Below are 23,209 nucleotides of genomic sequence, written 5' to 3' on the forward strand. Positions count from 1 at the left end.
CACTGTGACCCTCAGCTCCCATTTCCGCCGAGAACCTGTCCTCCCACCCTCCCAGAGCCCTGCACTCACACTCCGTTGCTCTGACACCTTCAGAGTGACCGGAGGCAAGTGACCAGACCACGAACCTTGAACGCGAAGTTATGCGCCTCTCCAGCGGCAGTGACCTGCGTCTGCTGGTGCTCGTGGGGGTGAATGAGGTAAAATAGGGAAGGAGCTTAGGTCTGCCCGGGACGGACTAAGCATTCGACAAATGTGTTCTTGTTGTTTTTATCATGACTCCACCAACCCCGCACTCACGGGCAGGGGGCCAGGTGTCACCTCCTCTTCCGCCCTCTGCTCCCCACGTGCCACTGCACGCAGGCTGAGCCCTCTCTGGGAGCAGGGCGGGAAGGCAGGCGAGGGGCTGCGTGATGGATGGCTCTCGGCAGATCTGCAATGCGTCCAATGTTTAATGGAAGTCAGCCTGGTGAGCCAGCCCTCCCCACACAGCGGGGCATGGGCAGGGGCCTCTCCTGCCTCGCTGATGTTCACTGACATTCGGGGAGCGTGGCAGGCACTTAGGGGCTTTGCTGAGAGGGAGGGAATACCAAATGAGGCTGAGGCCTCCTCGCCTCGCCTCTGACAAAGACGCATTCCTTCAGGAGCGGAGAGGGAACCAGACCAAGCTCCCTCACGGGCAGGAAGGCGAAGGCGATCCAGTGCCAGGGCCTGGGCTCTCCTCTACTTCCCTGCGTGGCCTCGGCAAGATTGGAAACCTCTGCAAGCCTCAGCTTCTTCATGTCCAACATGGAGTGATAATAGCCCCTATCTACACGTGCAAAGAGCCAAAATGGCACCTGGTGCACAGGAGGTGCTCAGTCAGAGCTGGTTTAATAACAGAGGAAAGGAACCGGGATGCAGTGCGCTGAGAGGCTGTCCTGCCTTACTGCTGACATGCTGTGTGACCCAGAGTAGTTCCCTGCCCTCTCTGGGCCCAGGTTTCCTCACTCCAGACTGTGGATTTTGGTCTCCATATGCCCCAGGGCTCCTCTTTGCACACAGGCAGGGCCACACCTGCCCGTGACCAATAGAGACTCACACAGCTGGGCTCCGGGGAGCCCTGAGTGGAGACAGGGTACTGAACATCACACTATAATAACAGCCAGCCTGTATGGGGCACAGTCCACCTGCCAGACACTGACTACTTCAGTCCATCTATACCACCCATTTTGCAGATGAGGAAAACTGAGGCTTGATAGAAAGAGAGTGGCAGAACCAGGATTGCTACTGAAGGCCATTGACCCCGCCCCTCCCCTAGGGCCCACACCATTAACCACAGTCACAGGCTCTCGGGCCTCCCTGTCAGACAGGTCTACGGTCAGAATCCACAGGAGGATAAAGGCCGGAAGCTCAGAAACACAGCTGGTCCAGTGGCAGCACCTGAGCTCACACAGGGGGAAACTTCATCAGTCATCCCGCCCTCCTCCCCTCTGAGCCCCATTTATTAGGAACAATTCCTCCACCGAGGCTCAGCAACCACTCGGCCTCATGCTAAAGCGAGGAGCTTAGTAGGCACTCAACGAGCCTCCTCTTAGAATGTTTTCTTTCCAAACGAAATGCTTCAGACAGAGGGACAGGCAAGATTTGGTCTGCCAGGGAGCCCTTGGGTATGGGTCGTCCCACCATGCACCCCTTCTCCCTCCACCCACCCTATGAGCAGAGCATCCCCCCTCATCTGTACGGCGGGTTCCTGGCTCCCACCTCTCCCCACCCCCCTGTGGAGGACATCGTGGGTGTGGGTTCGGCGGTGCCACCCCCTGGATTTCTCACAGACAATTTCAATTCTCCCTCCTGCCTCTCCAGCACCTCTCTCTCCCCCGTCAGCAGCCCTGAGCGAGCTGGACTGATCAACTGGGGGCTTGGGGACTTCCTTCAAGTGCCTGGTAAATGGAAGCATCTCAGACCGACAGCTCTCGGCGTTCAATGAGATTATATTTCTTATTTAAATAGCTGATTGGAGGATTGCTTTCAAAGCACCAGGCTGCGTGCCGGTGGCCCGGGCGGGCTCCCGGGGAGAAGCAATATTGTGTGGCATTGTGCGGCGGCAGGGGCCGCTCCTCCCACTCTGCTCCCGCTCAGCGGCCTCCAGGATGCGGGCGGCGGGTGGGGGATAAAAGCCGCCCCCTCCTGGTTTGGGGAGCCGAAGATTACGCCTTTCATTGGGGACCGGCTTCTCCAGGGCTCCCCGCCATGCTCTACACCAGTTGTCGCCCCTCTCAAAGCGCCGGAGATAAAAGGCAATGTGTTCGCCTCCTCCACCTCCCTGGAAAGCCAGCTCAAGTCGGTCTTTTGTCAGCGCCTCCATTTCAGGAAGGCTGTTGTGCAGCGTGCTCTGCTGGGAGGGTTTGTGCTGGCTCTTCCCCCATTTATGCCTGCGTCTCCCGGCTCCATGCTGGGCCCTGGGCGGGCTGGTGCATGCTATCTTCCCGGGTCCTCGCTCCCAGCCCCGAGAGGGGTGGTGGCATCGTCGTGGGAGCAGGCAACCTTGGCGAAGGGCGAGGTTTGCACAGGACAGATCTGTGCGCAGACCCTGCACGGCCCCAGCTCTTTGCTTAGAGCAAATTTGCAGTTAATTGTGTGTCAAAATAACATATTAGTAACAGCGGCGTCTGGGCTCGGAGCAATTCTTCTCCTTTCAAGCCTTTGTCTGCCCGGGGCCGGAGGGGCTTGTCAGGGCATCTCTGAGACAGGCTGGTGGCCCGTCAGAAGCAGCCCTAGGATCTCGGTGATTGGCCAGAGCCCCGGACAAGATAAAAGGCCGGTGGTGGCCTTGCAGGATGCCCAGCTCTGTCTGCGGGGCCGGGCGGGGCGGCGATCTCCACAACTGGCAGCGGCAGCGTGGGGGCGGGCGGTTTGGTATGCCAGGCACATCCAGCGCCTCCTGCATCCAGGGACCGCAATCAGGTAGCTGCTGGGGATGCAAGTCACATCGCCTGGACCATTGCCGCAGTGAACTGATTCATGCTGCTGCTCTGAGGCGGAGAGAAGGGACAGTGGGGCCGGGAGACGAACGAGCTGGCTTTATTATACAGCTGCTGCTTTCGAGCTGGAATATTCCAGCCCCTCCTGCTCCCTCCCTCCCTCTCTCCCTCTCTCTCTGCCAAGCTGGTGCTGGCTGCCTACCTGCACAGGCAGCGCTCGCTCTGGCCCCTGGCTGCAGCCGAACAATGGCATTATCCCAGGCATAAAGAGTACCCGGGCAACGGAGACAGGCACGGCTTAACTCGCTCAGTGCCCAGTGGCTTTTGAACGCCCCTGCATTCAGCCTTTATCCCGAGCTGCTGTGGGCCTCCCCACCCTTTATGCCCGTCCCTCCCCATCACGTGCTTCCCCTGCTCTCACACAGGCTGCGATGGAGCCGATGGCATGGCGTGAGGGACACAAAGGGAAGGAGACAGGAGCCCTCGCTAACCAGGAGAGGCTCCTGGCTATGGGTCAGGAGACCTGAGTTTGGGTCCCAGTTTGGCTCAGCACATCCCTTCCCAGCTCAGAGGCCCAGGCCGGTGTCTGTAAAGAAGAGAGGCAAGAACAAGGTCCCTGAGGGCTTTTCTGATTCTGACATCCTATGATGTGGAAAGACACCGCATCGTTCTGGCCTCACGTAAGGATGGTGAAGGGTCCTCCATGGGCCAGGGATATTCTCCTTGAACGTGACCTAGACCAGGCCGTGGGGCAGGCAGGAAGTGAGGGAAGCGAGCCAGGGGATACCCTCAGCGCCCTGGAGCCCACTTGCCTTGGGAGGTATTCCTTTAAAAAAAAAAAAAAAAAAGAAACCAGAAATATGTAATTTTATGCAAAATCCCACGATTTTAAATTGTCAGCTCCATTTTTTATAAACAAGGCCGCTCAAACAAAACCTACCAGGGACCTTACCTGTTTGACCGGCTTCCAGATGAGAAAGTAGGTGACTTACAGGGCTCCTGGGTGTCCCAGCTCCGGGGCACCCCCACACAGAGCCCTGAGGTGCACCATGGCGCTCCTGGACCAGACAAGTTACACTGGGCAAAGTGCCCATTATGTTCTGAGAACAGAGGGGAGGGAGGGGCCTAGGGAGGAGAAAGGGGAAGTGGGGAGAGAGGAGGAGAGGAGAAGGGAGAAACCAGCACTTTCAGATACCCTGCCACCTGCATCCAGGCTAACTGCAGGGTCCTCTTCCCGGAAGTGAGGGAGATAGGCCCAGGGAGCCTTCTGGTCTGACCTCCTCACAACCACGTAAGGCCAGACCATTTTCCCAGACTCCCAGCGCCCAGTTCTGCATGGCTGGAGGAATGATTCCACCATCTAAGTTCCCACTCACCCAGACACTGGGTGGCACTTCAGGGCCTCAGTCTCCAAACCCAGCTTCCTGATGCCAGCCCTCTGGGTGATGTCACGTGAGGACCCAGGACCTAGGAGGGACTACAAGAGCTCCCAGCAGACCTCTGCCCCTGGAATTCCACCCCGCTCCTAAAAACACATCCTTCGGAAGAGATGCTACATCTTAATAATATACCAGGAGGTCTCTAAATCCACGAGTTTATATTATTTCAACGAATATTTGGCAGAAGTGAAGAAAAAGTGCTCCACACAAGGCGTTCTTTATGGACCAGGAGAAAAGACAAACTTGTAAGCACATTCAGTTCCAAAACAGCCAGGGAGCAGACAATCCGGGGCTACGCGCAGCCAGCTCCTCTACTGACAGAGGGGTCGCTGCATATCAGCCCCAGGCCTGCTGTCAAAACCACCCTCTCAGGCACAGCACTAATATCAGAGCCCTGAGGCTGACTCCCCACTCATCACTGTAACACACATCAAAAAGCCTCCATAGGAACACGGTTCCATTGCCATGGGAGGTGAGAGGGGAAAGAGGTGATCTGTTCTCTAAACATACGGATGGAGGTAGAGAAAGGGTACCCCTCCCCACCAAAGAAAAAGGGACAGCCATGGGAGAGAGCAAAAATGGGGGTGAATGCAGAAACAGAGAGAGCTCGGATGGCCCACTGGTGAGTGGTCCCAAATCCCAGGGTGGTTCCGGCTGAGTGGAATAGTGGAAACGTGAAGGGAGAGAGTTGGGAAACGGTGAGGAAGGTGATTAGGGCCCAATCATGATGAGCCCCAGGCAGACAGAAAAGTTTGAGTTTTACTCTTGAAGCAAGAGGGAGCCATTGAATGTTCACTGTGGGAAGAGAGGGGTTCCGTTATAACTGGGTTTCAGAATGAGCCTTTGCTGGCTATGTGGAGAGCAGACTGGAAGCAAGGAGAAGTGCCAGGAGACAAGAACAGTCGCCTGGGGAGAGAATGGGCCTGAACCAGAGCAGTGCTGATGGAGTGGAGAAGAGGATGGCACAGAGAGAGCATCCACGCAGCTGGGGAAGTGGCGGCCAGTTGGGTGATGGTAGAATACGCCTGCTATGACGGGAAGGAGGATGGTGCCACACTCAAAGGGAGGAGGGAGAACAGGTTTGGGAGAGAAGAAGCTCAAGCTCTGGGTGAAGATCCATCAAAGATCAATGAGCAACCTCAGGGCTTGACGGAGGGGTCAGAGGGCCCTGGGAGCTCTTTCCCGGGTGACGGGGTCCGGGGGTTACTGGGCACCTTGGAGGCACCCAGCAGCTCCCAACCCTCCCAGAGCCCCTGTCTACGGGTCCTGAGGCTGCACTCTGAGCTCCAGGCTCTAGGACTTGTGAGGCCCTGAACGCCTAATGGGGACCGTAAATATTTGCCTCGTTAAGAGTCCCAACTGGAGGCCCAGCCCCAGCTCCACGCATGATAATAATCGTGGTAATCGGCACATCTCACGGAGGGCTGCAGGAGGGGACCGCTCAGCGATGGCACTTCACACTCAGCACTTGACATTTCCCGGCACTCCACAGGCATTAGCTAATTAATCCTGGAGTCTGTTTAGCCCCCATAACAACTCCCAGAGGCTCCACTTGTGCCCCCGGGGAGTTTCCCATCCTCCTGAGGCTCAGCAGTGCAGGGGAGACAGGCTTGCAGGTGGCCACTCGCCTGCGCCCTTACCTCCCGCACGTGCAGGTGACTCAGATGGCTGCCAGGCAAAGAGCGAAGGAGTCTGAGAGAAGATGATGTCTCGGCAGCCATCAGTGCTTCGTGGAAAGAGACTGGAAGACGGAGAAAGAGGCGGGAGACCCTATCTACTCCCTCCCCACAAGGAGCTGCTCACTGTGCACTTAGTTTTTCACAAAGCATTTTTAGTATCTTCTCATTTCCCCTGGAAATGACCCTGTGATAGATACCTGTCTGCAGTGGGATTCCCCCAGGAGGACTCCCTGAGGCAAGAATTCAAGTACAAGCAGTGTATTTAGGTTGGGGTCCCAGGACGCACCAGTTGGACAGAGGGAAAGAGACGAAGAAGGGACCGAAGCCCACAGAGGGTGTGCTGTGGAGACTCTGACTGTGGGCAGCGAGGCTCCATCACTGGGCACACTAGACATCTGCAGAGCACATCTCAGATGTCCCAGTGAGGCATCTGGGAGCTGGGGGATTCGGCCTCAACCCCCACCACTGCATGCTGAGGGTGGCTCCAGGGCATTAACTGCCCACTACCACGTGTGCACTCAGGTCAACGTGAAAGCCCTTCGACAGTACCCCCAGTGCTGGTGAGGACACATCAGAATGGGCGAAGGACCAGCAGCACCTGGTCAAATACCACCATTCCTGTTTTCCTAGACAAGGACCCTGAGGCTCAGAGATCGGACCCACCTGGCCAAGGTCACACAAAGCGAAAGTGGTGGGGCCTAAGTTTGAACCAAGTCCGTTTGCCTCCAAACTGCGAGTTCTCTCCACGGTGCACTGTCTTCCAGGTCTGGCTTGACCCTTCTCCCTTCTGTCCCCTCATCCTTGAAACATAAACAAGGCATCGCCTCTCCCTGAGCCAGACTCAGACGCCCAAGTCTTCTGAGCGGGTTTCCCTGAGATAAAAGCTTGACCACAGACCTGCCTGTGGACAAAGTCTGGAACCAAGCAGGGCAGCCCTTCCTAGGCAGCCACTATCCCTCCTTTGGCAATTCCCATCTCTCCTTGGCCCTTCCATACACTTGATAACTCTGTGAGGCACAGACCTGCAGGACTGCAAAGGGCTGTGCACGCCCCATCCGCTGCCACAGCTCCTGCTGCGGGTTTGTCTCTAGGTTTGCACAAGCTTGCCCATTTCTGCAATTCCCAGGCTGCTACACACCCTTCTCTCTACTTGGAGCATTTGACAAGGAAACAAATTGGGAAAACGTGAGCTGGCGTTGGTGCCGCAGCTCCCCAAGCACAAGAAGACGGGATGGAATGGAAAGTGCTCTCTCCATCTGCAAAACGGGACAAGGGTGGTTTCAAACAAAGCATTGCAGGGTCGAAGGCGACAGACACCGGCTCTCGGGGAGCCTGCCCCTCACTCTGGGCATGGAGTTCTGCCTCTGCCTCTGGTTCCTCCGTTAGGACACTCTCCTCCTCTGGTCTTCCCAGGCCACAGGGTGTGGTTCCTGCACCTGAGGACCTTCCAGATTATATCTGTGTCTTCCCCCTTTGGGTAACCACAGAGTCCAGAACAAAAAGAAAAAAAAAAAAAAAAAACACAGCCTCAGTGGACAGGGAGGTAGGAGGAAAGGGAAATGGAAGTGCACACTGAGAAACCCAATGAGTAACAATTGCTGGGCATTGCTTTAGTTGCTTTAAAGGGTTGGGGCCGGGGGGAAGGGGTGGTTCTAGAAATAATAATAGCTCCCACATAGAACATGCTAAGGCTGTGTGCTAAGCTCTGTACTGCACTAATTTGTTCAGTCAGTCTTCAAAAGCATCCAGTGAGTGAGGAGTATAAACTTTCAGATGAATCAAGACCTATAGAGGTTGAATAACTGGCCCAAGTCATTGCTAGCCCGTGGCAGAGCCAGAGCAAGAATCCAAAGCCCACACTCTAGATGGAATTCCTGGAAGGCTCAGCCTTTAGGGACAAGAAATGGAAAAGCCCTGTCCATGTGCACAGAGTATTAACATGATTTAATGAGCTGCTACTATGAGCCAGGACTGTACCAGGACCATCTGACACAGCCGTGCATGACACACGTGCAGGGGAGACGCCTGACTCTCCTCTCGCCAGCCCGGGAGCCACGCCTGACAGAGACGGGAGGCCTTCCATGGTGGATTTAGAAACAGAAAGGGGAAACCTGGGTGCCAGTTTCCTTGCGAACAGGATCATCTGGAAGAATCATAAACCCTGGAGCTTCTAAAACTGGCTTTAGCCCAGAGAGGATTTACGAATTTGGTGCCAGGCAGCCGGAGATGGTGTAGCTGTGGGTACAGCGGGAGGCCATTCTCTCCAGGTTCTTTCCAGGGGGCAGCTCTGTGACCACCCACACCTCCAGGGTTACACTCACCCTGCTTAGAGCCTCTCTTAAAGAGAGTTCCAACAAAGCCCCAGTCAGACTCACTCTCTCATGTAAGTCCATTCCAGAACCCATCCATGACACTCCATTGGCCAGGCCTGAGTTGCACATCGCTCCTGGAGAAAGGGTGGAAGCCAGCCCAGCCAGACCCTGCTGGAGGGCCGGAGAGTGGCAGATCCCCAGGAAAATGAGATGCCATTGCCAGAAGATGGGCGGCTGGGGGGGGGGGGGGGGGCTGTCCACTCCGACCTCCTCTGGTGGGACCTCCAGGGCAGGCCGCCCAGCACCAGGCATGCAATGGTACCATCCGCTCGCTCGGTGGGCTCTCCTTCAGGTACTGACCTTCACAACCTCAGACATAAGCCTGCTTCCGACTGCGGCGGATCCTCCCCTCAGTCCTCCGCCAGCCAGTGGAGCTCAAGGTCTGGCACCTGCACCCTGCACGCAGCCTGGGCTTTTCTGCTTCAACGGCGGCCCTATTTCAGATCTATACACGCCTGTCCTTCATCATAGAAACTGTACTCTCTTTGCTGGAATCAGGGCTTGTAATGTGATGTGTACCGCTAGGGCCAACGAGAGGAGCAACGGGGGTTTTAAATGACCCCATGCACCGAGGCAGCATGCTGACTGTGCCACTGACCTCTGCCCAGCGGCCTGGGGCAAAGGTCAAGATGAGGCAGCTACACTCATACCTGAGCTCTCGGCAGGTGCCCTTGTCCCAGGTCCCAACAGGCCGGAGAGGCTTCTCCAAAAGCTACTGTTGGCTCCAGTTAACTGGACAAGTTGACCCAGGACAGCTAAGACCAAGCCGACCACCAGGGCATCAAAGGTAAGTGACCAGGCCCCAAACTCCTGGGTTTTCTCTGGCCTCACACTGCCCAGCCTCCGGGCAAAGGAACCGCAAACAGTGTGGGACGGAGCCTCCATCCCAGGGAGAAACGCGTGTGAGAGATGTCTCACGCGCAGCAGCAGCAGCAGCAGCCACTGCAGCAAGAAAGGCAAGTTCAAAGGTAATTGGACGAGGAGTCTTAAGCACGGCTGTTCCCGCAGCAAACTGCTTCATGAATCCCCAAAGGGATGTGTCCATATGGGCAGCAGAAGGGCTCCTGCTGTTCTTTTGCTAATAAAAACTGTTGTGATTACATTTCCAATCCTCTTGGAGCGGGGCTGCGGCAGGGCGCAGCAGGGCGTGCGGAGATGCGTCTGCCGGGCTGGCACGCAGCAGCCCGCCTTGCCACCGAGGGTGTGGGACCCGCACCCACCGGATGCGGAAGGAGGGTCCCCCGAGGAGTTCAGGGCCGCACAGGTGTGTGAGTGTGTCTGTGACTAGGTAGTCCACGAGCACACGCACACGGAGGAAAATCTTAATTAATGAACAACCTTCCATAAGTGGTTCCAGTTACTGGCACTTTCCAGTTAATTAGAGGTTAACTTGCAATCGCTTTTTTATTTCAGCCTCCTTGTTGGAGCACATTAATCTAATGTCACCCCTTCCCTCATGCCTGAGCTCCAGCCATTGCCTTGTTAGAACTGGCCTCCCCTTGTCTATCAAGGTCCCACCTGTCCTTCCCACCCTGTGTCAGCTCAGACGCTGCCTCCTCCAGGGTGCGCTCTCTGAGTCCTAACTTTAAGTGGGGACATTTTACCTCCTGATTTCTCCAGCCCTCTTATAGAGCATTTACCACTTCCTCTGTTGCCTTCTCTCCCTTCTATTGCCTCTCTCCCCTGGGAAGCTGCCAGGACCTTGACTCCGGAGCCCTCTGTCAGCGGCAGAGGGTCTGGGATACAGTAGGTGCACAATAACTCTTCAATAAACCAAGGGATTGATGCAGCCTAAGGGTTTAGGAGCCTGGGGTAAATCAAAATTCAAGACCTCCAGAAAACTTAAAATTTTATAATTTTAAAAATAAATTCCTACTTTTCCTTATTTCTGTTATTCTCATAAAAAGGTTAAACATTACAAAGCTCAATTAATTGGTTATGTATTGATCTAAAATGTATCCTTTGGAAATTCAGTTCCTTGCCTTGGAGTGGTGCACACACATGCACACACACACACACACATACACACAGCACACCATGACATACATACTAGTAAACACAGAAAAATATACATGCCAGTGTAATTTTTTAAATATCTCCAACATACAAAATTCTAGTTTACAAAATATGTTAAAGAGAAAGCCATTATTCACCTTCTTAAAGAGTTCTTGTTTTACTTAAGAAGTCATCCCAGGGTCACTTTCATTCGAGTGTTTGTTTATTGACATTAATTGCTTGACTCCAAGTGTACAGAAGCTCCCACTGGCTGTGGCTCTATGAGCTTTGCTTCTGCATAATCAAAATGATGATGAAACACCTCTGGAGGACCGAATAAAGCCAGCAGGCAAATGGAATTCTGTTTGATTCTGTTTGCCAAAAAACAGCCATTTAATAGGGTCTGTTAAAGCAGAAGTTATAATGTATGATTATGCCACTAAACCAGCAGCCTTAAGCTTGTTACTTAACCTCTGTGGCCCTCCATTTCCCCATCTGTTGAGTGGGTTCAAGAGGATTGGTAAGGTAGCTGAGAAATTTATTTCTAGAACGAACGCAATATAAATGGAACTTGAACAAAAATATTTGACTCAGTATCCTCTCACATCTTTGCCACCAACTTCCGATCATCCCAAATGTTCACTTTACTGTGGAAACAGTCCCCAATCTCTGTGGCCCAACACAACGAGGGCTTATTGCTGACTTACATGGCCAACACTGGCCCTTGGTTGGGGGACACCAATGTTAGAGCCAACTTGAGTCTGAAGAGGACTCACCTCCACATACTCACTCAGGGACCCTGGCTGACAGTCCCTCCATCTTAACACTGCACCACCCAACACTCTTGGCCTCCTCACCTCCATGATGAAGCATAGAAGTGACCCCCATGTTTCTGTCTACAGCCTATTGATGAGAGTGGTCCCATGGGTCTAGGGGAGTAGACGGACCATCATTGATGCGATTGCCACTGTCTCTACCATAAACTAGGACACTGTCCACTCCCACTATCCCACCTACTGGGTAAACTAAGTCACTCCCCCACTTAGCATAAAGCCAGACTCTCCTCCATAAAACTGGCTTCCATAAAGAGACAAATAGGACATCAGTGTCTCCCCAACCACGCGCCAGTGTTGTCAGACCTTTCCATAAAGCCAACGAACCCTCCGCTGGAGCAAAAACAGTCTGGTTGATTCAAAATTAAGTCCCCAGACTTCACAGAAACCCCAATCCCCACTGCGGTGGGACTGTCAGGGCGGGTCCCCAGCTGCACACCCACCACATCATCCTACCAAAAAGGCTGCCCCAGCCAGACACCTGCCTCCAGCCCTGCCAGGTGCTGGCCTCTGCCCACCGTGGGGCCTGGTGCCTCCCAGCACACACTGGCCATCCGCCTCCTCAGATGGCAGCCTCCCAGGGCAGACCCACCTCACCCAGGTACTCCCTCCCCTCCCTCGTGTCTCAGGCCCAGTCCTCAGGCTACACTCCTGGTGGGGCAGGAAATGGCTGAAGAAGGGGGCATATTCAGAGCCTGTCCGACCTTTGGGAGAGTTTTTTGAAATATATTTTTGGGGGGTTTTGTGTGTGTGTGTGTGTGTGTGTGTTTTTAAATATATAATAGATTTTAGAGAGGAAGGGAGAGGGAGAGTGAGAGAGAAACATGATGAGAGAGAATCATTGATTGGCTGACTCCTGCACACCTCGCACTGGGGATCGAACCCGCAATCCAGGCATGTGCCCTTGGCTGGAATCGGACCAGGGACCCTTCAGTCCGCAAGCTGATGCTCTATCCATTGAGCCAGACCAACTAGGGCTGAAATATAGTTGGTTTTGTTTGTTTGTTTGTTTGTTTGTTTGTTTGTTTTTTAAATATATTTTATTGATTTTTTACAGAGAGGAGGAGAGAGGGATAGAGAGCTAGAAACGTCGATGAGAGAGAAACATCGACCAGCTGCCTCTTGCACACCCCCTGCCAGGGATGTGCCCGCAACCAATGTACATGCCCTTGACCAGAATCGAACCTGGGACCTTTCTGTCCGCAGACCGACGCTCTACCACGGAGCCAAACCGGTTTCGGCTGAAATATAGTTTTATTCCTCCTACTTCCCTGGTCCATCTGGAGGCCACAGTTTTCAAGTGCACAATAAGGAGAGGCAGAAGGGAAGTGACTGACTCTCCACCAATAAAGCAGAGAAGTGCCCCCTTCTACAGCCAGATGGCAGCTTTGACCATGAGACAGGGAAGATGTGGGGCGGCTCCCACCCTTTTCTGAGGCCTCCAGGTGAGTCACAGCAACTCTGAATGGCAAGATAGCGAGTGAATGACAGACTGTCACACGACAGGTGCTTAATGAATACCCATTCGTGAATTCTTTGTGATGTTAGCTGCTGCCATCGTCAGCAGAGCCTTTGTCCTGCCAAGAGACTTGGGCAAGACTACTGAGTAAAGAGCAAGCATCTCCTCAGCTGACTGTGCTCAGCCCTCCTTACGCACCAGGGTGTGTAATACACCTGGTCTTTATTTGCGTTCACTCCTTTGATCCTGATAACAGCCTCAGGAGATAGGCTGTTCCTACTTTATGGTGATTCTATGACCATTCTCCCTATGATCATTATTCCTATGATTATTCCTATATTACAGACTGAACAAACTGAGGCCTGAGCCTTGGTCTTCCAGGCAGCAAAGGCAGAGCCAGGACAAGAACTCAAGAATCTGGGATCCCAAACCCTGCTCGGGCTCTGGGCAATGTCCAGTTACAGACTCTGCTTGGAATTCAATCCAGTCAGACCCTCTTGGGCACCTGCTCTGTGCCTGTGCAGTCTACACTAGGTGACATGGAGAATACGGAAGTGACACATCATGATTCCTGCCCTAAAGGAACCTGTGATCCATCAGAGGAGGCAAGGCGGGACATGAGTGCTGTGCTAACCCACGTCCCATCCCTTGGCATTCTGCACTGAGTTCACACGGATCTGGAGGAATCAGGGAGGGCTTCCCAGAGAAGGTGGCACTTGAGCAACTGCTGGGTCTCAAAAGAAAAATAAGATTGGTACCAGCAGATAAGAGGCAGAATAGACCCTGGGCCACTAGACTGCAAAATTAGTATAACAATGACAACTTAACAGGAAAAAAACTGGGAATCCCATAGCCTGGGGTCACATATTAGCTCATTTGGTGACTTTCAGGAAGTCCCTGTATTCCTGCAGTCCCAGTTTCCCTACCTAACATAGGGAGAGTGACAACAGTGTCATGTCCCAGACCCTTCTGGAGGATGCAATAGGTGACAGTTGAAAAAGCACTGGGTAAATGGGAAATGCTGAACAAAAGTGGAGCATCGTGGTTGCTATGACTACACACAAGGCACTGAGCGGAGCCACAGTCCCAGCTGCGCACTTCATGATGAGGTAGAAACCACTGCTGCTCAGAGCAAGGCAGATCGTCCCTCTCCTGCTGCCCTCATCTCAGGGAGCTTGAGACCGAGGTGAGTAAGGGTGCCTGCCGCTCCTAGGGACCTGCAGGTGACCAACACAGCTTAGGCAGAAATGACACATGCCCTGCCAACACCACCATGACTAAGACCCAGTGATGCAGGAAGGACCGTGGGTGCAGCTGTGCCTCTTAAACACAGCCTGACTCCAGCTCCCCCCGGGGCCAGGAGCCTGAGCCTTCTTCCAGGGCAGCTGTAAAAATAAAGCTACAAACACGCCAGCCACACCCCTTGGCCGCTTGGGGCCCACAGGCACGGTGTCTGCACCCCAGGGTTTGGCAGGACAAGGTAGAAATGAGGCAATGAGCCACGGGCTGAGTTCACAGTCCCTGGGATCCTCTTGAAGACACTTGAAACTCAGTGGTCCTCTCTAAAGAGTACAGCTGAATGAACCAATGTCACTGACTGTACATTTACTAAGCAGTCTCAGACTCTGCTGCTAGAAGTCACTATGGAGTAAGCAACCAGGAAAAATCTTCAAGTCTTCAGGAAAGGTTGCCTGATGGGGAATCTCAGTGTGAAACAGATTCGGAGCTATTCCAAACATGTTTACAATTCATGCGATCCGCTGGAGTCTCTCGGCACTCCATGCTTTAGTTACTATAAATAGCGAGTACGCCAACCCCATGAGAAAGGCATGGTAGGTAACCAGGTGCTCAGAACCATTAGAGATGAGGGTCACCCTACCAGGCAAGCCACACAAACCAGAAAACATGCTAGCCAAGGATAAGTCAACCCTAAACCAAATCGTATAGGAGGAAAATAATGATGATCAATCTAGGCCTCAAGATCAGCTGCTACAATAGGGCTGTAGGTCAGCCCACTTACCTTCTAAGTTTCCCCAGGGATTGTCACCAGAATTCTAGAGAAGCTGGGACCAGGCTGAGTGAACGGAATGTGAGAATCAAGAGGATTGAAGTGGTGCAGTGGTGGGCTGTGGTAGACGTTATCAGTGCCCCACACAGGTCCCTTTACCTGGCCAGGGCTCCCATCTCCAAACTGCTGAGAATTGGCTACACATAGCTCCAGTCTCCCCTCTTTATCCAGAGAATTGTCCTTGCCTGGTGGGAGCTGCTTTGTCCAGATATTATACACCCGCAGAGGGCAGTCCAGAGCCAATGGGGGAGACTTTGCAGTGTGGCTTACCCTTCAGGGCCCATCACCATCTCCAGGATCAGACGTGGGCAAGAACTGACCTTTAATTACTTCTCCTTCCCTGTCCTGCTTCACTCCCTCCGTTAAAGTTATTTTCTAAAAGCACTCCAATAAATTGTATGCACCGAAGCCCCAGTCTCAGGCTCTGCTCCTAGACAGCAGGACCAAGACCTGCCTTTGGCTGTGTCTTACCCATCACTGAAGCCTCATCGCCTAGTGCCATGATGCCTAGCCCAACAATAAAAGCATGAATGCATGCATGCATGAGTCACTGGAATCGGGGAAGCTCAGAAGTAAAGGCTTGGCTAAGATCCTCCTCATCACAAGCAGCCAAGCCTTGAACTTGCACAGTGGTGTCCCAATAAACAGCAGAGGGACTCGTGCTTAAATAAAGTTTGTCCTCTGGGAAGAACCCTCTAGGTGCCTATGACTGACCAACTAATACAAATGATTCAGTCTTGAAAGCTTTGAAAGGGAATCAAAAACCAGTATTTTTTGAATTCATGCCATGTGCTAAGCACTTTACAGGCATTACATTATTTCATCTTAACAGTGATTCCTTTAGGTAGATTTTGTTACCATCCCCATTGTAAAGATGTTTAAGGGGTTGCCAGTACAGCAGGGATCCCAAACTCAGGTGTCTACAAGGACCAGGTAGGTATGAAATTAGCCCAAAAGCCCCAGTTACAGGCAGCTGAGAGGAGTGGGCACTGTCACCAAATGGAGTGTGTGTCCCATCCAAACGAAGCATCTCGGCTCCAGAGAGCTGATGTGCAAATTGCTCCTGCTGACTGTTCAAAAGGAGCTGAAATCACAGCTGCTTTGTGAGGTCTCCTAAATGGTAGCTGCTAACAACTAATTCAACAAATTATAAAACCCTGTGAGGATCACACAAAACATGTCCGGGCCATATCTGACCCAGGTCATCAGCCTTTAACCTTGGCAGTCAAGGATCAAGCATCAGGAGGTAGAAGACTAAACGTCTTAAGGGCCCAATACCCTGCCATCTTGTGCCTGCCATCCCCTCATCGCTCTGATCACCAGGAGCTGGGAGACCTCTTCTCCTGCCCCAGGCAAGACCCCATGTCCCATAAGTTTGTGTCCAAAAGCCTGGAGACATCCTTGAGGGTTTGCTGGAGGTCGTGTTTCTCAGAGCTTCTAGAAACTAGTTTTGCTCTCTCCAAGGAAGGGATGAGGAGAGAGAGCATTACAGGGCAATGTCTTAACCCCAGACATTGTCATCATTCTGATGCCTCTCAAACTTCCGCATGCTCTGATCCCTTTTGTGCCTCAGCTTGGCAAAATGTCTGACTGGCACAGAAGCCAAGGCTGGGAAAAGGCAGTGATTTGCCCAAGGTAGCACAACAGTGTATTGGGGGCCAGACTGGAGTTTCCTAAGATTTCATCTAGGGCTCTTTTCACAAAGCCACACCATCCAAGACAACAGCTGCTCCAGTACACTGCTGGAGAGCCACACTCAGCCCTCCTGCCCAAGGGCGTCCAGCCAGCATTCTGCCACGTGTGCCTGGGAGCCAGGGAGGTCCTGTGGGCCCTGCTGCCCTCACGGTGGGCTCTCTGGGGCGCTCCCCGCCAGATATAGCACCGGAGGTGTCGGCTTCCTCTGTGCCCTGTTCTCTGTGCCCAGCCCCCGGTGTGCACGGCAAGGTTCGTCTGCCTACGGAAACCTTGGGCATTGAAATGGCCAAGGAGGATTTTGTAACCACTGCCTGCTGCTGTTGCTAAGAAACAGGTCCTTTAAATTCAATTTACAAAAAAGATAGAACGAGCGAGCAAGTGAGCGAGAGCAGGAAAGAGATGTTTGAACATCTGGTTATCTTCCCTGCCTGTCTCCGGTGACTATGAAAATGAGATAAGTACATTCCAAGACGGATGCTGGCCCTCTTCAAGCCATTTCCTAACTTTCCTCTGAGCTAATATTTCAGATCAGCAGTGGGTTTGATGGGCGTGGGGAGGGGGAGTGCCCTTGCCAGAAACGTGGTGGGTTTGAAAGAATACCAGTCACCCTTCCTCCTCCAGTAATGAGTCAGACACCCTTCCCCCTCCCCCCAGACAGTGACCTCCATGGTTCTTGAGTCAGAGGCCCCCTACCCCCACTTCCGCTGTCAGGATAATTAGTCAGCTTATCTGTATAACCATGCCCAGCTTACTCGGGATTTTCTCACGAGTTACATTAGCTCTTATGCAGTCACTGTTATTTTCGGCATCTCACAGACGAGGATGCGGGGTAGGGTGGTTAGAAAGTTCACCTGTGTCAGGGGTGCAGGAGGAGTGAGTCCTGACGCAGCCCTGCCGACAACGGACTCAGCCCTGACTTCCCTCTTGAGGCCTCAGACGACTCAGCCATAAGGCAGGGTTAGATCATGATTTCCCACAGTGGGTGCCGCCAATCGGCGCTCTATGGGAGGTTCCGATATGTTTGGTGAAAGAGGATTCTCTGGTCAAACAAGCTTGCCATACACTCAGTTAAAGTTAAATAGGTCTCTTGGAATCCAAGAAGCAAGATGTCTTAGAGCCTTCAGTGCTTTTCCGCGCTACAGGAATCTCCTAGGGCAGCTATCTTGGCTTGGGTCCCACCAGAAGCAGGCTCTCATGCAAGGATTTGAGCCCACGAAGTTTATTTGAAGGTCAACCCAGGAAGCCTGGTAGAAAAATAAAAAAGAGAAAGAGAGGGCAGGAAAGGCAGCCCAAAGGATGAGTTAGCAAGCAAGTGGCCTCTGTGGGCACAGGGTTTTCATCTCAGTGGGGCTCTCGGAGCCATGGCATGGCGTGGGATCATGCTTCAGAGTTATCCCTCCCACAATCAGGGATATACCAACTGTGGCTGGTCATTGGCTGAAGACTCCTCTTGCTGGGGTGGGGAGGGGTGTCAGTGACTGTCACTCGCTGTCAGCACTTGCTGGGTTTTCTAGGCACAAGCAAACAACTCCAGGCAGAGTAGCAGATACTGCAGTTAGAAGTCCAGCCCAGTGCACCGGCAGGCAGGGCCTGGAGAGACAGCCAGGGTGCTAACAGCGCCTGCTACAGGGCATGGAGCTGCCATTGCCAAGGCTGATTTGATCACTAACCGGCTTCCACAGCTCATGTTCCATGGAAAAGTCCGTGGAAACCTCAGCCAGGGGCTCATCCAAGGCCAAGGCCCGACAAGTCTCAGGCAATAGACTCATAATGGCAGACTCACGTTTGCTCACCATCCCTCCACTGCTGGGAGAGGAATCCTCACAGACATCAGGCATGTTTGCCTCTGCCCTGCTCTCCGCTCATGTATCAGAACGCCCATTTATTCCTGAGACCCTGGCCCCTGACTGGCTCTGGCTGGCATCGTCCCAGCCAGACCTCACACCTACACAGTAAATTCCAGCTAGGGCAGGGTTCTACTCCCACCCCCGGGGCTTCTAAGCTGGCTGAAAACAGGAAAACCATTCTAGAATGCCTCTTCCACTCAAACCTCTGCTCCCACTGGCCAACTGGCCCTGCAGCCTTGTTTTTGAAAACTAAAAACAATACTAATTCCAGGAGAGGGGTAGTAGGGTGGTTAAGAGCATAGGTACCTGAAATGGTGGAGAATCTCAGTGTGAAACAGATTTGGTGCTACCCAAAGGGACTGTGGCTGCCTTCTTGGTGATCTGGCCATGCCCCGTCCTTTCTCTTCCCTCATCCCAGAAATCTACAGAAAATCCTCAGGGCCCCATATAAATACCTCATCTTTGGAAAGTAAAAGCTTCCCACTACTGTCCTCTCTGTTTATGAAAGCTTGACCCATGTCAAAAGGCCCCCTTCCTCTGGGGAGACTTCCATGATTCTTTCCATCCCGGGCACATAGAGGACTGTGTCCCTCCCCCAACCCTACTCCCACTAGAGTATTACCTGCATGTGACACTCTTTTAGCATGTTAACCTTCTGACATCTTCACGTTGGTCTCTTTGCCATTTGATCTCATGAGCAGGTATGGCTGTCCCACAAAGGCAGAGGCATTGTCTTAACTCCAAAGGTACAATGCCTAGCCAAGGATGTCTGTCACAGATATTCAGTAAAGAGTCAAGCATCTTAACACTGAGCTGGACCTGAGAAATCATCAAGCACCTTTACCCCTTCCCTGCATTTTACAGACAGGGGTACCAACCTATTCCAGTCACCAAGCCAGGCAATGGAGGAGCCAGACTTGCATCCATCCAGGACCCCTGGTTCCCAGAGTGCTGTCTCTAGCATGATTTATAACATTGAATTAATAGATAATATATCTACCAAAGGGCTCATGCACACCCACCTCCCCACCACCACCACACATCAGTCTATCTCTCATTTCCCTGACCCACTCGTAATTCCTCTCCTGTGACTTCTCTGCAGTGGCTGCAGGTTTACGTCCCACCGTGAGACACTGGAATGTCAGCCATTAGTCTCCATTCCCCCACACTCTCAAAAGAGAGGGCCGAGATTAATGAAGCATCTTCTCTCAATCAAAAAGCCATTTCAGGCTGAGCTTTGAGCCCAGTGAGTTGTGCGGATGAATTAAAACCATTTGACCTTTTTATTTCCCACGGAAGATTTGTGGTGCTCCCCCACCTGCCTAAGAAACAAGCTTGCTCCCAACCACTTGTGTTGAGTAGGGTGGGCCCGGGAGGGCATCCTCTCTCAGCACTGGGGTCGGATTACTCCTAGGAGTGACTGGATGAGGAGGATGTGGGTGTAACTCCACAACTCAACACACCACACCTAACCAAATACCAGAAATCCTCCTCCCTCAACAGGCAGACAGAGCCTGGAAAGGGACCCCAAATCCAAGTCCTTGATATGCACTGGGGAACACCAAACTGAGTCTGGAGTTAAGCTAAGGAAATATTCAAAACAGCTAACAACCAAGTATTGCCTTAAACCCAGGACTACAATGGCAAATCCCAATGAGATGGGATTTGGGCATGAGCACCAACCAATCAAAGCACATGCCCACCATAAACCACCAAAAGGCCAGCAGGGTGCATCCCAGGGCTGTCAGCTACCCCAGAGCATTTGCTCTTCCCAAGAAATGGAAAGGGTGGAGGTACTGAGACAGAGAGAGCAAAGAGAGGAGGACCGAGTAACATGGTAGGAGGCTAGAAACCAAGTCTTGTAAATAGTCAAGGGATATTTTTTTAAAGAAACATCTAACCTAGTTGTTTGTGGTTTTGCATTGTCAATCACTCCTTTATACAACCCTTCAGTGAAGCCTTCGTCCACAAACACAAATGCCTTCAAGGAATGGTGTGTGTGTGTGTCTCAGTCTTTCTGTCTGTATCTATGTATGTGTCTGTGTCTGTCTACATATGTTTTTGTGTGTGCATGCATGTCTGTCTACATGTGTTGTCTGTGTGTGTGTGCATCTGTGTGTTGAATAGCAGGGGTAGAGCAGCAAAGAAAGGGCTGAATTTTCCATCTGCTTCCCATGTTTCTGGACAGGAACAACACGCTCGGGGTCCCTAAGTCATCACTAGACTAAACTAATTCAGCAGAAGCTCTTAGCTAGAGGTGGCCAGGAGCCAGCCAGGAATTTTTAGAACTCTTGGGTCACATTTGCTTTTAACACATCCATTCAAGGTTCAAAGAGCCTGGGGTCCAAGGAACTCTTATCCAGATCTTAACAGTCAGAGTAATTCACGGTGACATGAGTTACATGTGCAATACTGAAGTCATCCTCTCCACCCCAGCACCCACCCATGCCTCCTCCATCATGTGACTGAAATTTGAATATTTCCTTAGCTTAACTCCAGACTCAGTTTGGTGTTCCCCAGTGCACATCCTCTCCACCCCTGCACCCACCCATGCCTCCTTCATCGTGTGAAAGGCAGACCAGCCAGAAGGGCTGCAATCTGGAGTCAGCCTTGACCTCTGCTCTCACTGCTAGTGGTCAACATGCTTTCTCAGTATCCACTGCCCATTTCTTCCCGGCTAACTGAGCCCTCGTTTGGTTTGGAGAGCACAGAGGAGGAGAGGAGGAAGCAACATTTTAGTGGAGCCTGGAGGGAGAGATGGGATTTGAGCAGAAAGAGGAGCAAGAAGGCACTGGCAGGAGAGCTGGCCCATACCGCCTTCTGTCTTATGTGGTACTGCTTTTATAGTTTGTTAGTAAATACTTTTCTGCTATTAAAAAAAAGTAAATAGCATTTAGAGCCTGGAGCAGGTTACAAACGCTGTAGAGACTGATGATCCCCTAAAAAGGGTGGGTGCCCTGGGAAGGGACTGTGCCTGCAGTTTGCATGTTAAGGAATTTAGACCTTCTTCTGCATGAAGCCATGGAGGGTTTCTGAGCTGCTGACAAGGGGACAGAGGCCAAGGCCAGAGGCTGTGGAGACAGCCACCTGTTTCCAAGGCTGCTCTGGCCTACCACTGTTTCCAGGACACTGAGCACCACCCGCTGTGAGGACAGTGGAGCTTAGGCTGTACGAGGGCCAGCAGACATTTCATTCGCATAAAATCTCCCTTCTCCTCACCATTTCCCATCTCCAACAGGGAAAAAATGCCTCTGTCCTCCGCTGCAGTGGTGCTGTGCACACAGGTCCTCCCTGGCGGAGGGACAGAGCCATCTGAGCCCGCGCCTACCTGGGCCAGCTTCCCATTTCCCAACAGAACACGGCCAGCCAAGCTCATCGCCGGAGTGGATCCGCTCAGGAAAACCTCCTGCACTGAAAACAGAATCAGAAAATCCACCAACGGCAAGTGAAACCCATTACAGAGCCCAGCTGCCCACCACACCCCTCTGGCTCACTCGCCAGCGGAACAACCAATCAAGCATCGCCATGTTTGGGACCTCTTCTACAGCTTGTCAATATCACTTGTCTGTTTAAAAGAAGTGTGACTTCCTTATGGGAACTCTCCTAATATCAAGAAATTTATAGCTTCATGAGCAAATTGTTTAGCAAACTGATAGGAATCCAAAGGGGAAATATATCCTGTAATATACAAAAGCAAGTCCCCCGCCTACACACACACACACACACACACACACACACACACACACACACCCTGGCACCCAGGCACTCCCAGCCCATTCTCCAGGCCCCAGAAACCTCCTTGCCCTTGGCAGCCAGGCCGTGACGAGCCTCTCCCCAAATCCCCACCATCTGGCATTTTTGTCTGCAAAGCACAGGCCCTCCTACCCGGGCTGCCTGCCCACCCTGCAGATGGAGGCCAGGCGGCGGCGAGGGCTGCCTGGGGTTTGCCTCCCTGCCATGGTAACCACATACTCTCTCTCTCTCTCTCTCTCTCTCTCTCTCTCTCTCTCTCTCTCTCTCTCTCTCTTTCTCTCAACCCTGCCTGCCTCCTGGCCCTGCCACAGTGGGCTCAGGCCAAGCCTGCCTCATCTGCCAGATCTGTCTTTCCCCCACCTACCCCCTCCACCAGCCAAGGGAAGCAAATGTCAGAGGGAGCGAGGGAGGGCGGAAGCAGCAAAAGGGCCAGCAGCAGGACTGGAGAAAGGAAACTGGGGGGTAGGCACAAGCAGGCAGGTGGCAAGGAGGGCTTCATTTGCTGGGCCATCTGTCAGGAGCAAAGGAGATGCACCCAGGTCCACAGCCCAGGACCCCACTGCACACACACTCACACACTCACTCATGCACATAGCCACACGCACATACAGACAAACATACATGCACCACATATCCACAGGATTCCACACACATATGCCCTCATACCCACATCCTCTCCCACATGTGCACACATACATGTATGCAAATAGGCATATATACACATATACACAAACATGCATATCTACCTACATAAAGTCATAAACACACACCCATGCACATAGATATATACAACAATATGGATTCATGCTTAAACTAACACACATATGTAGTTGAACATGTATGCACATATTAACACTCATAATCACATACTCCCACACTGGTACATTCTCTCTCACATGCACCCATACACACCCATGCAAATACAAAAGCAAGTGTGTACATACCTATACTCACAGACACACAGCACAAATGCACCAATGCATACGTGTATGTATACTCCTACCTATACTCTCACACATACAGACACAAATATACGTACTCTCTCACATGCACACATTTATACATGTATATAAATGCTTGTCTACATGCATACACAACTATGTTGTCAT

The 23,209-nt window shown here is 52.4% G+C and overlaps 1 long non-coding RNA gene across 1 annotated transcript in view; it reads left to right on the plus strand.

The window, feature by feature from the left end:
• The window catches only part of LOC311632555, a 508,232-nt gene that overhangs the window by 412,533 nt on the left and 72,490 nt on the right, over positions 1-23,209 (plus strand). The window lies entirely within an intron of this gene.

This window comes from Pipistrellus hanaki (assembly GCF_964339955.1).
Source record: "Pipistrellus hanaki genome assembly, chromosome: 14".
Classification (NCBI taxonomy): domain Eukaryota; kingdom Metazoa; phylum Chordata; class Mammalia; order Chiroptera; family Vespertilionidae; genus Pipistrellus; species Pipistrellus hanaki.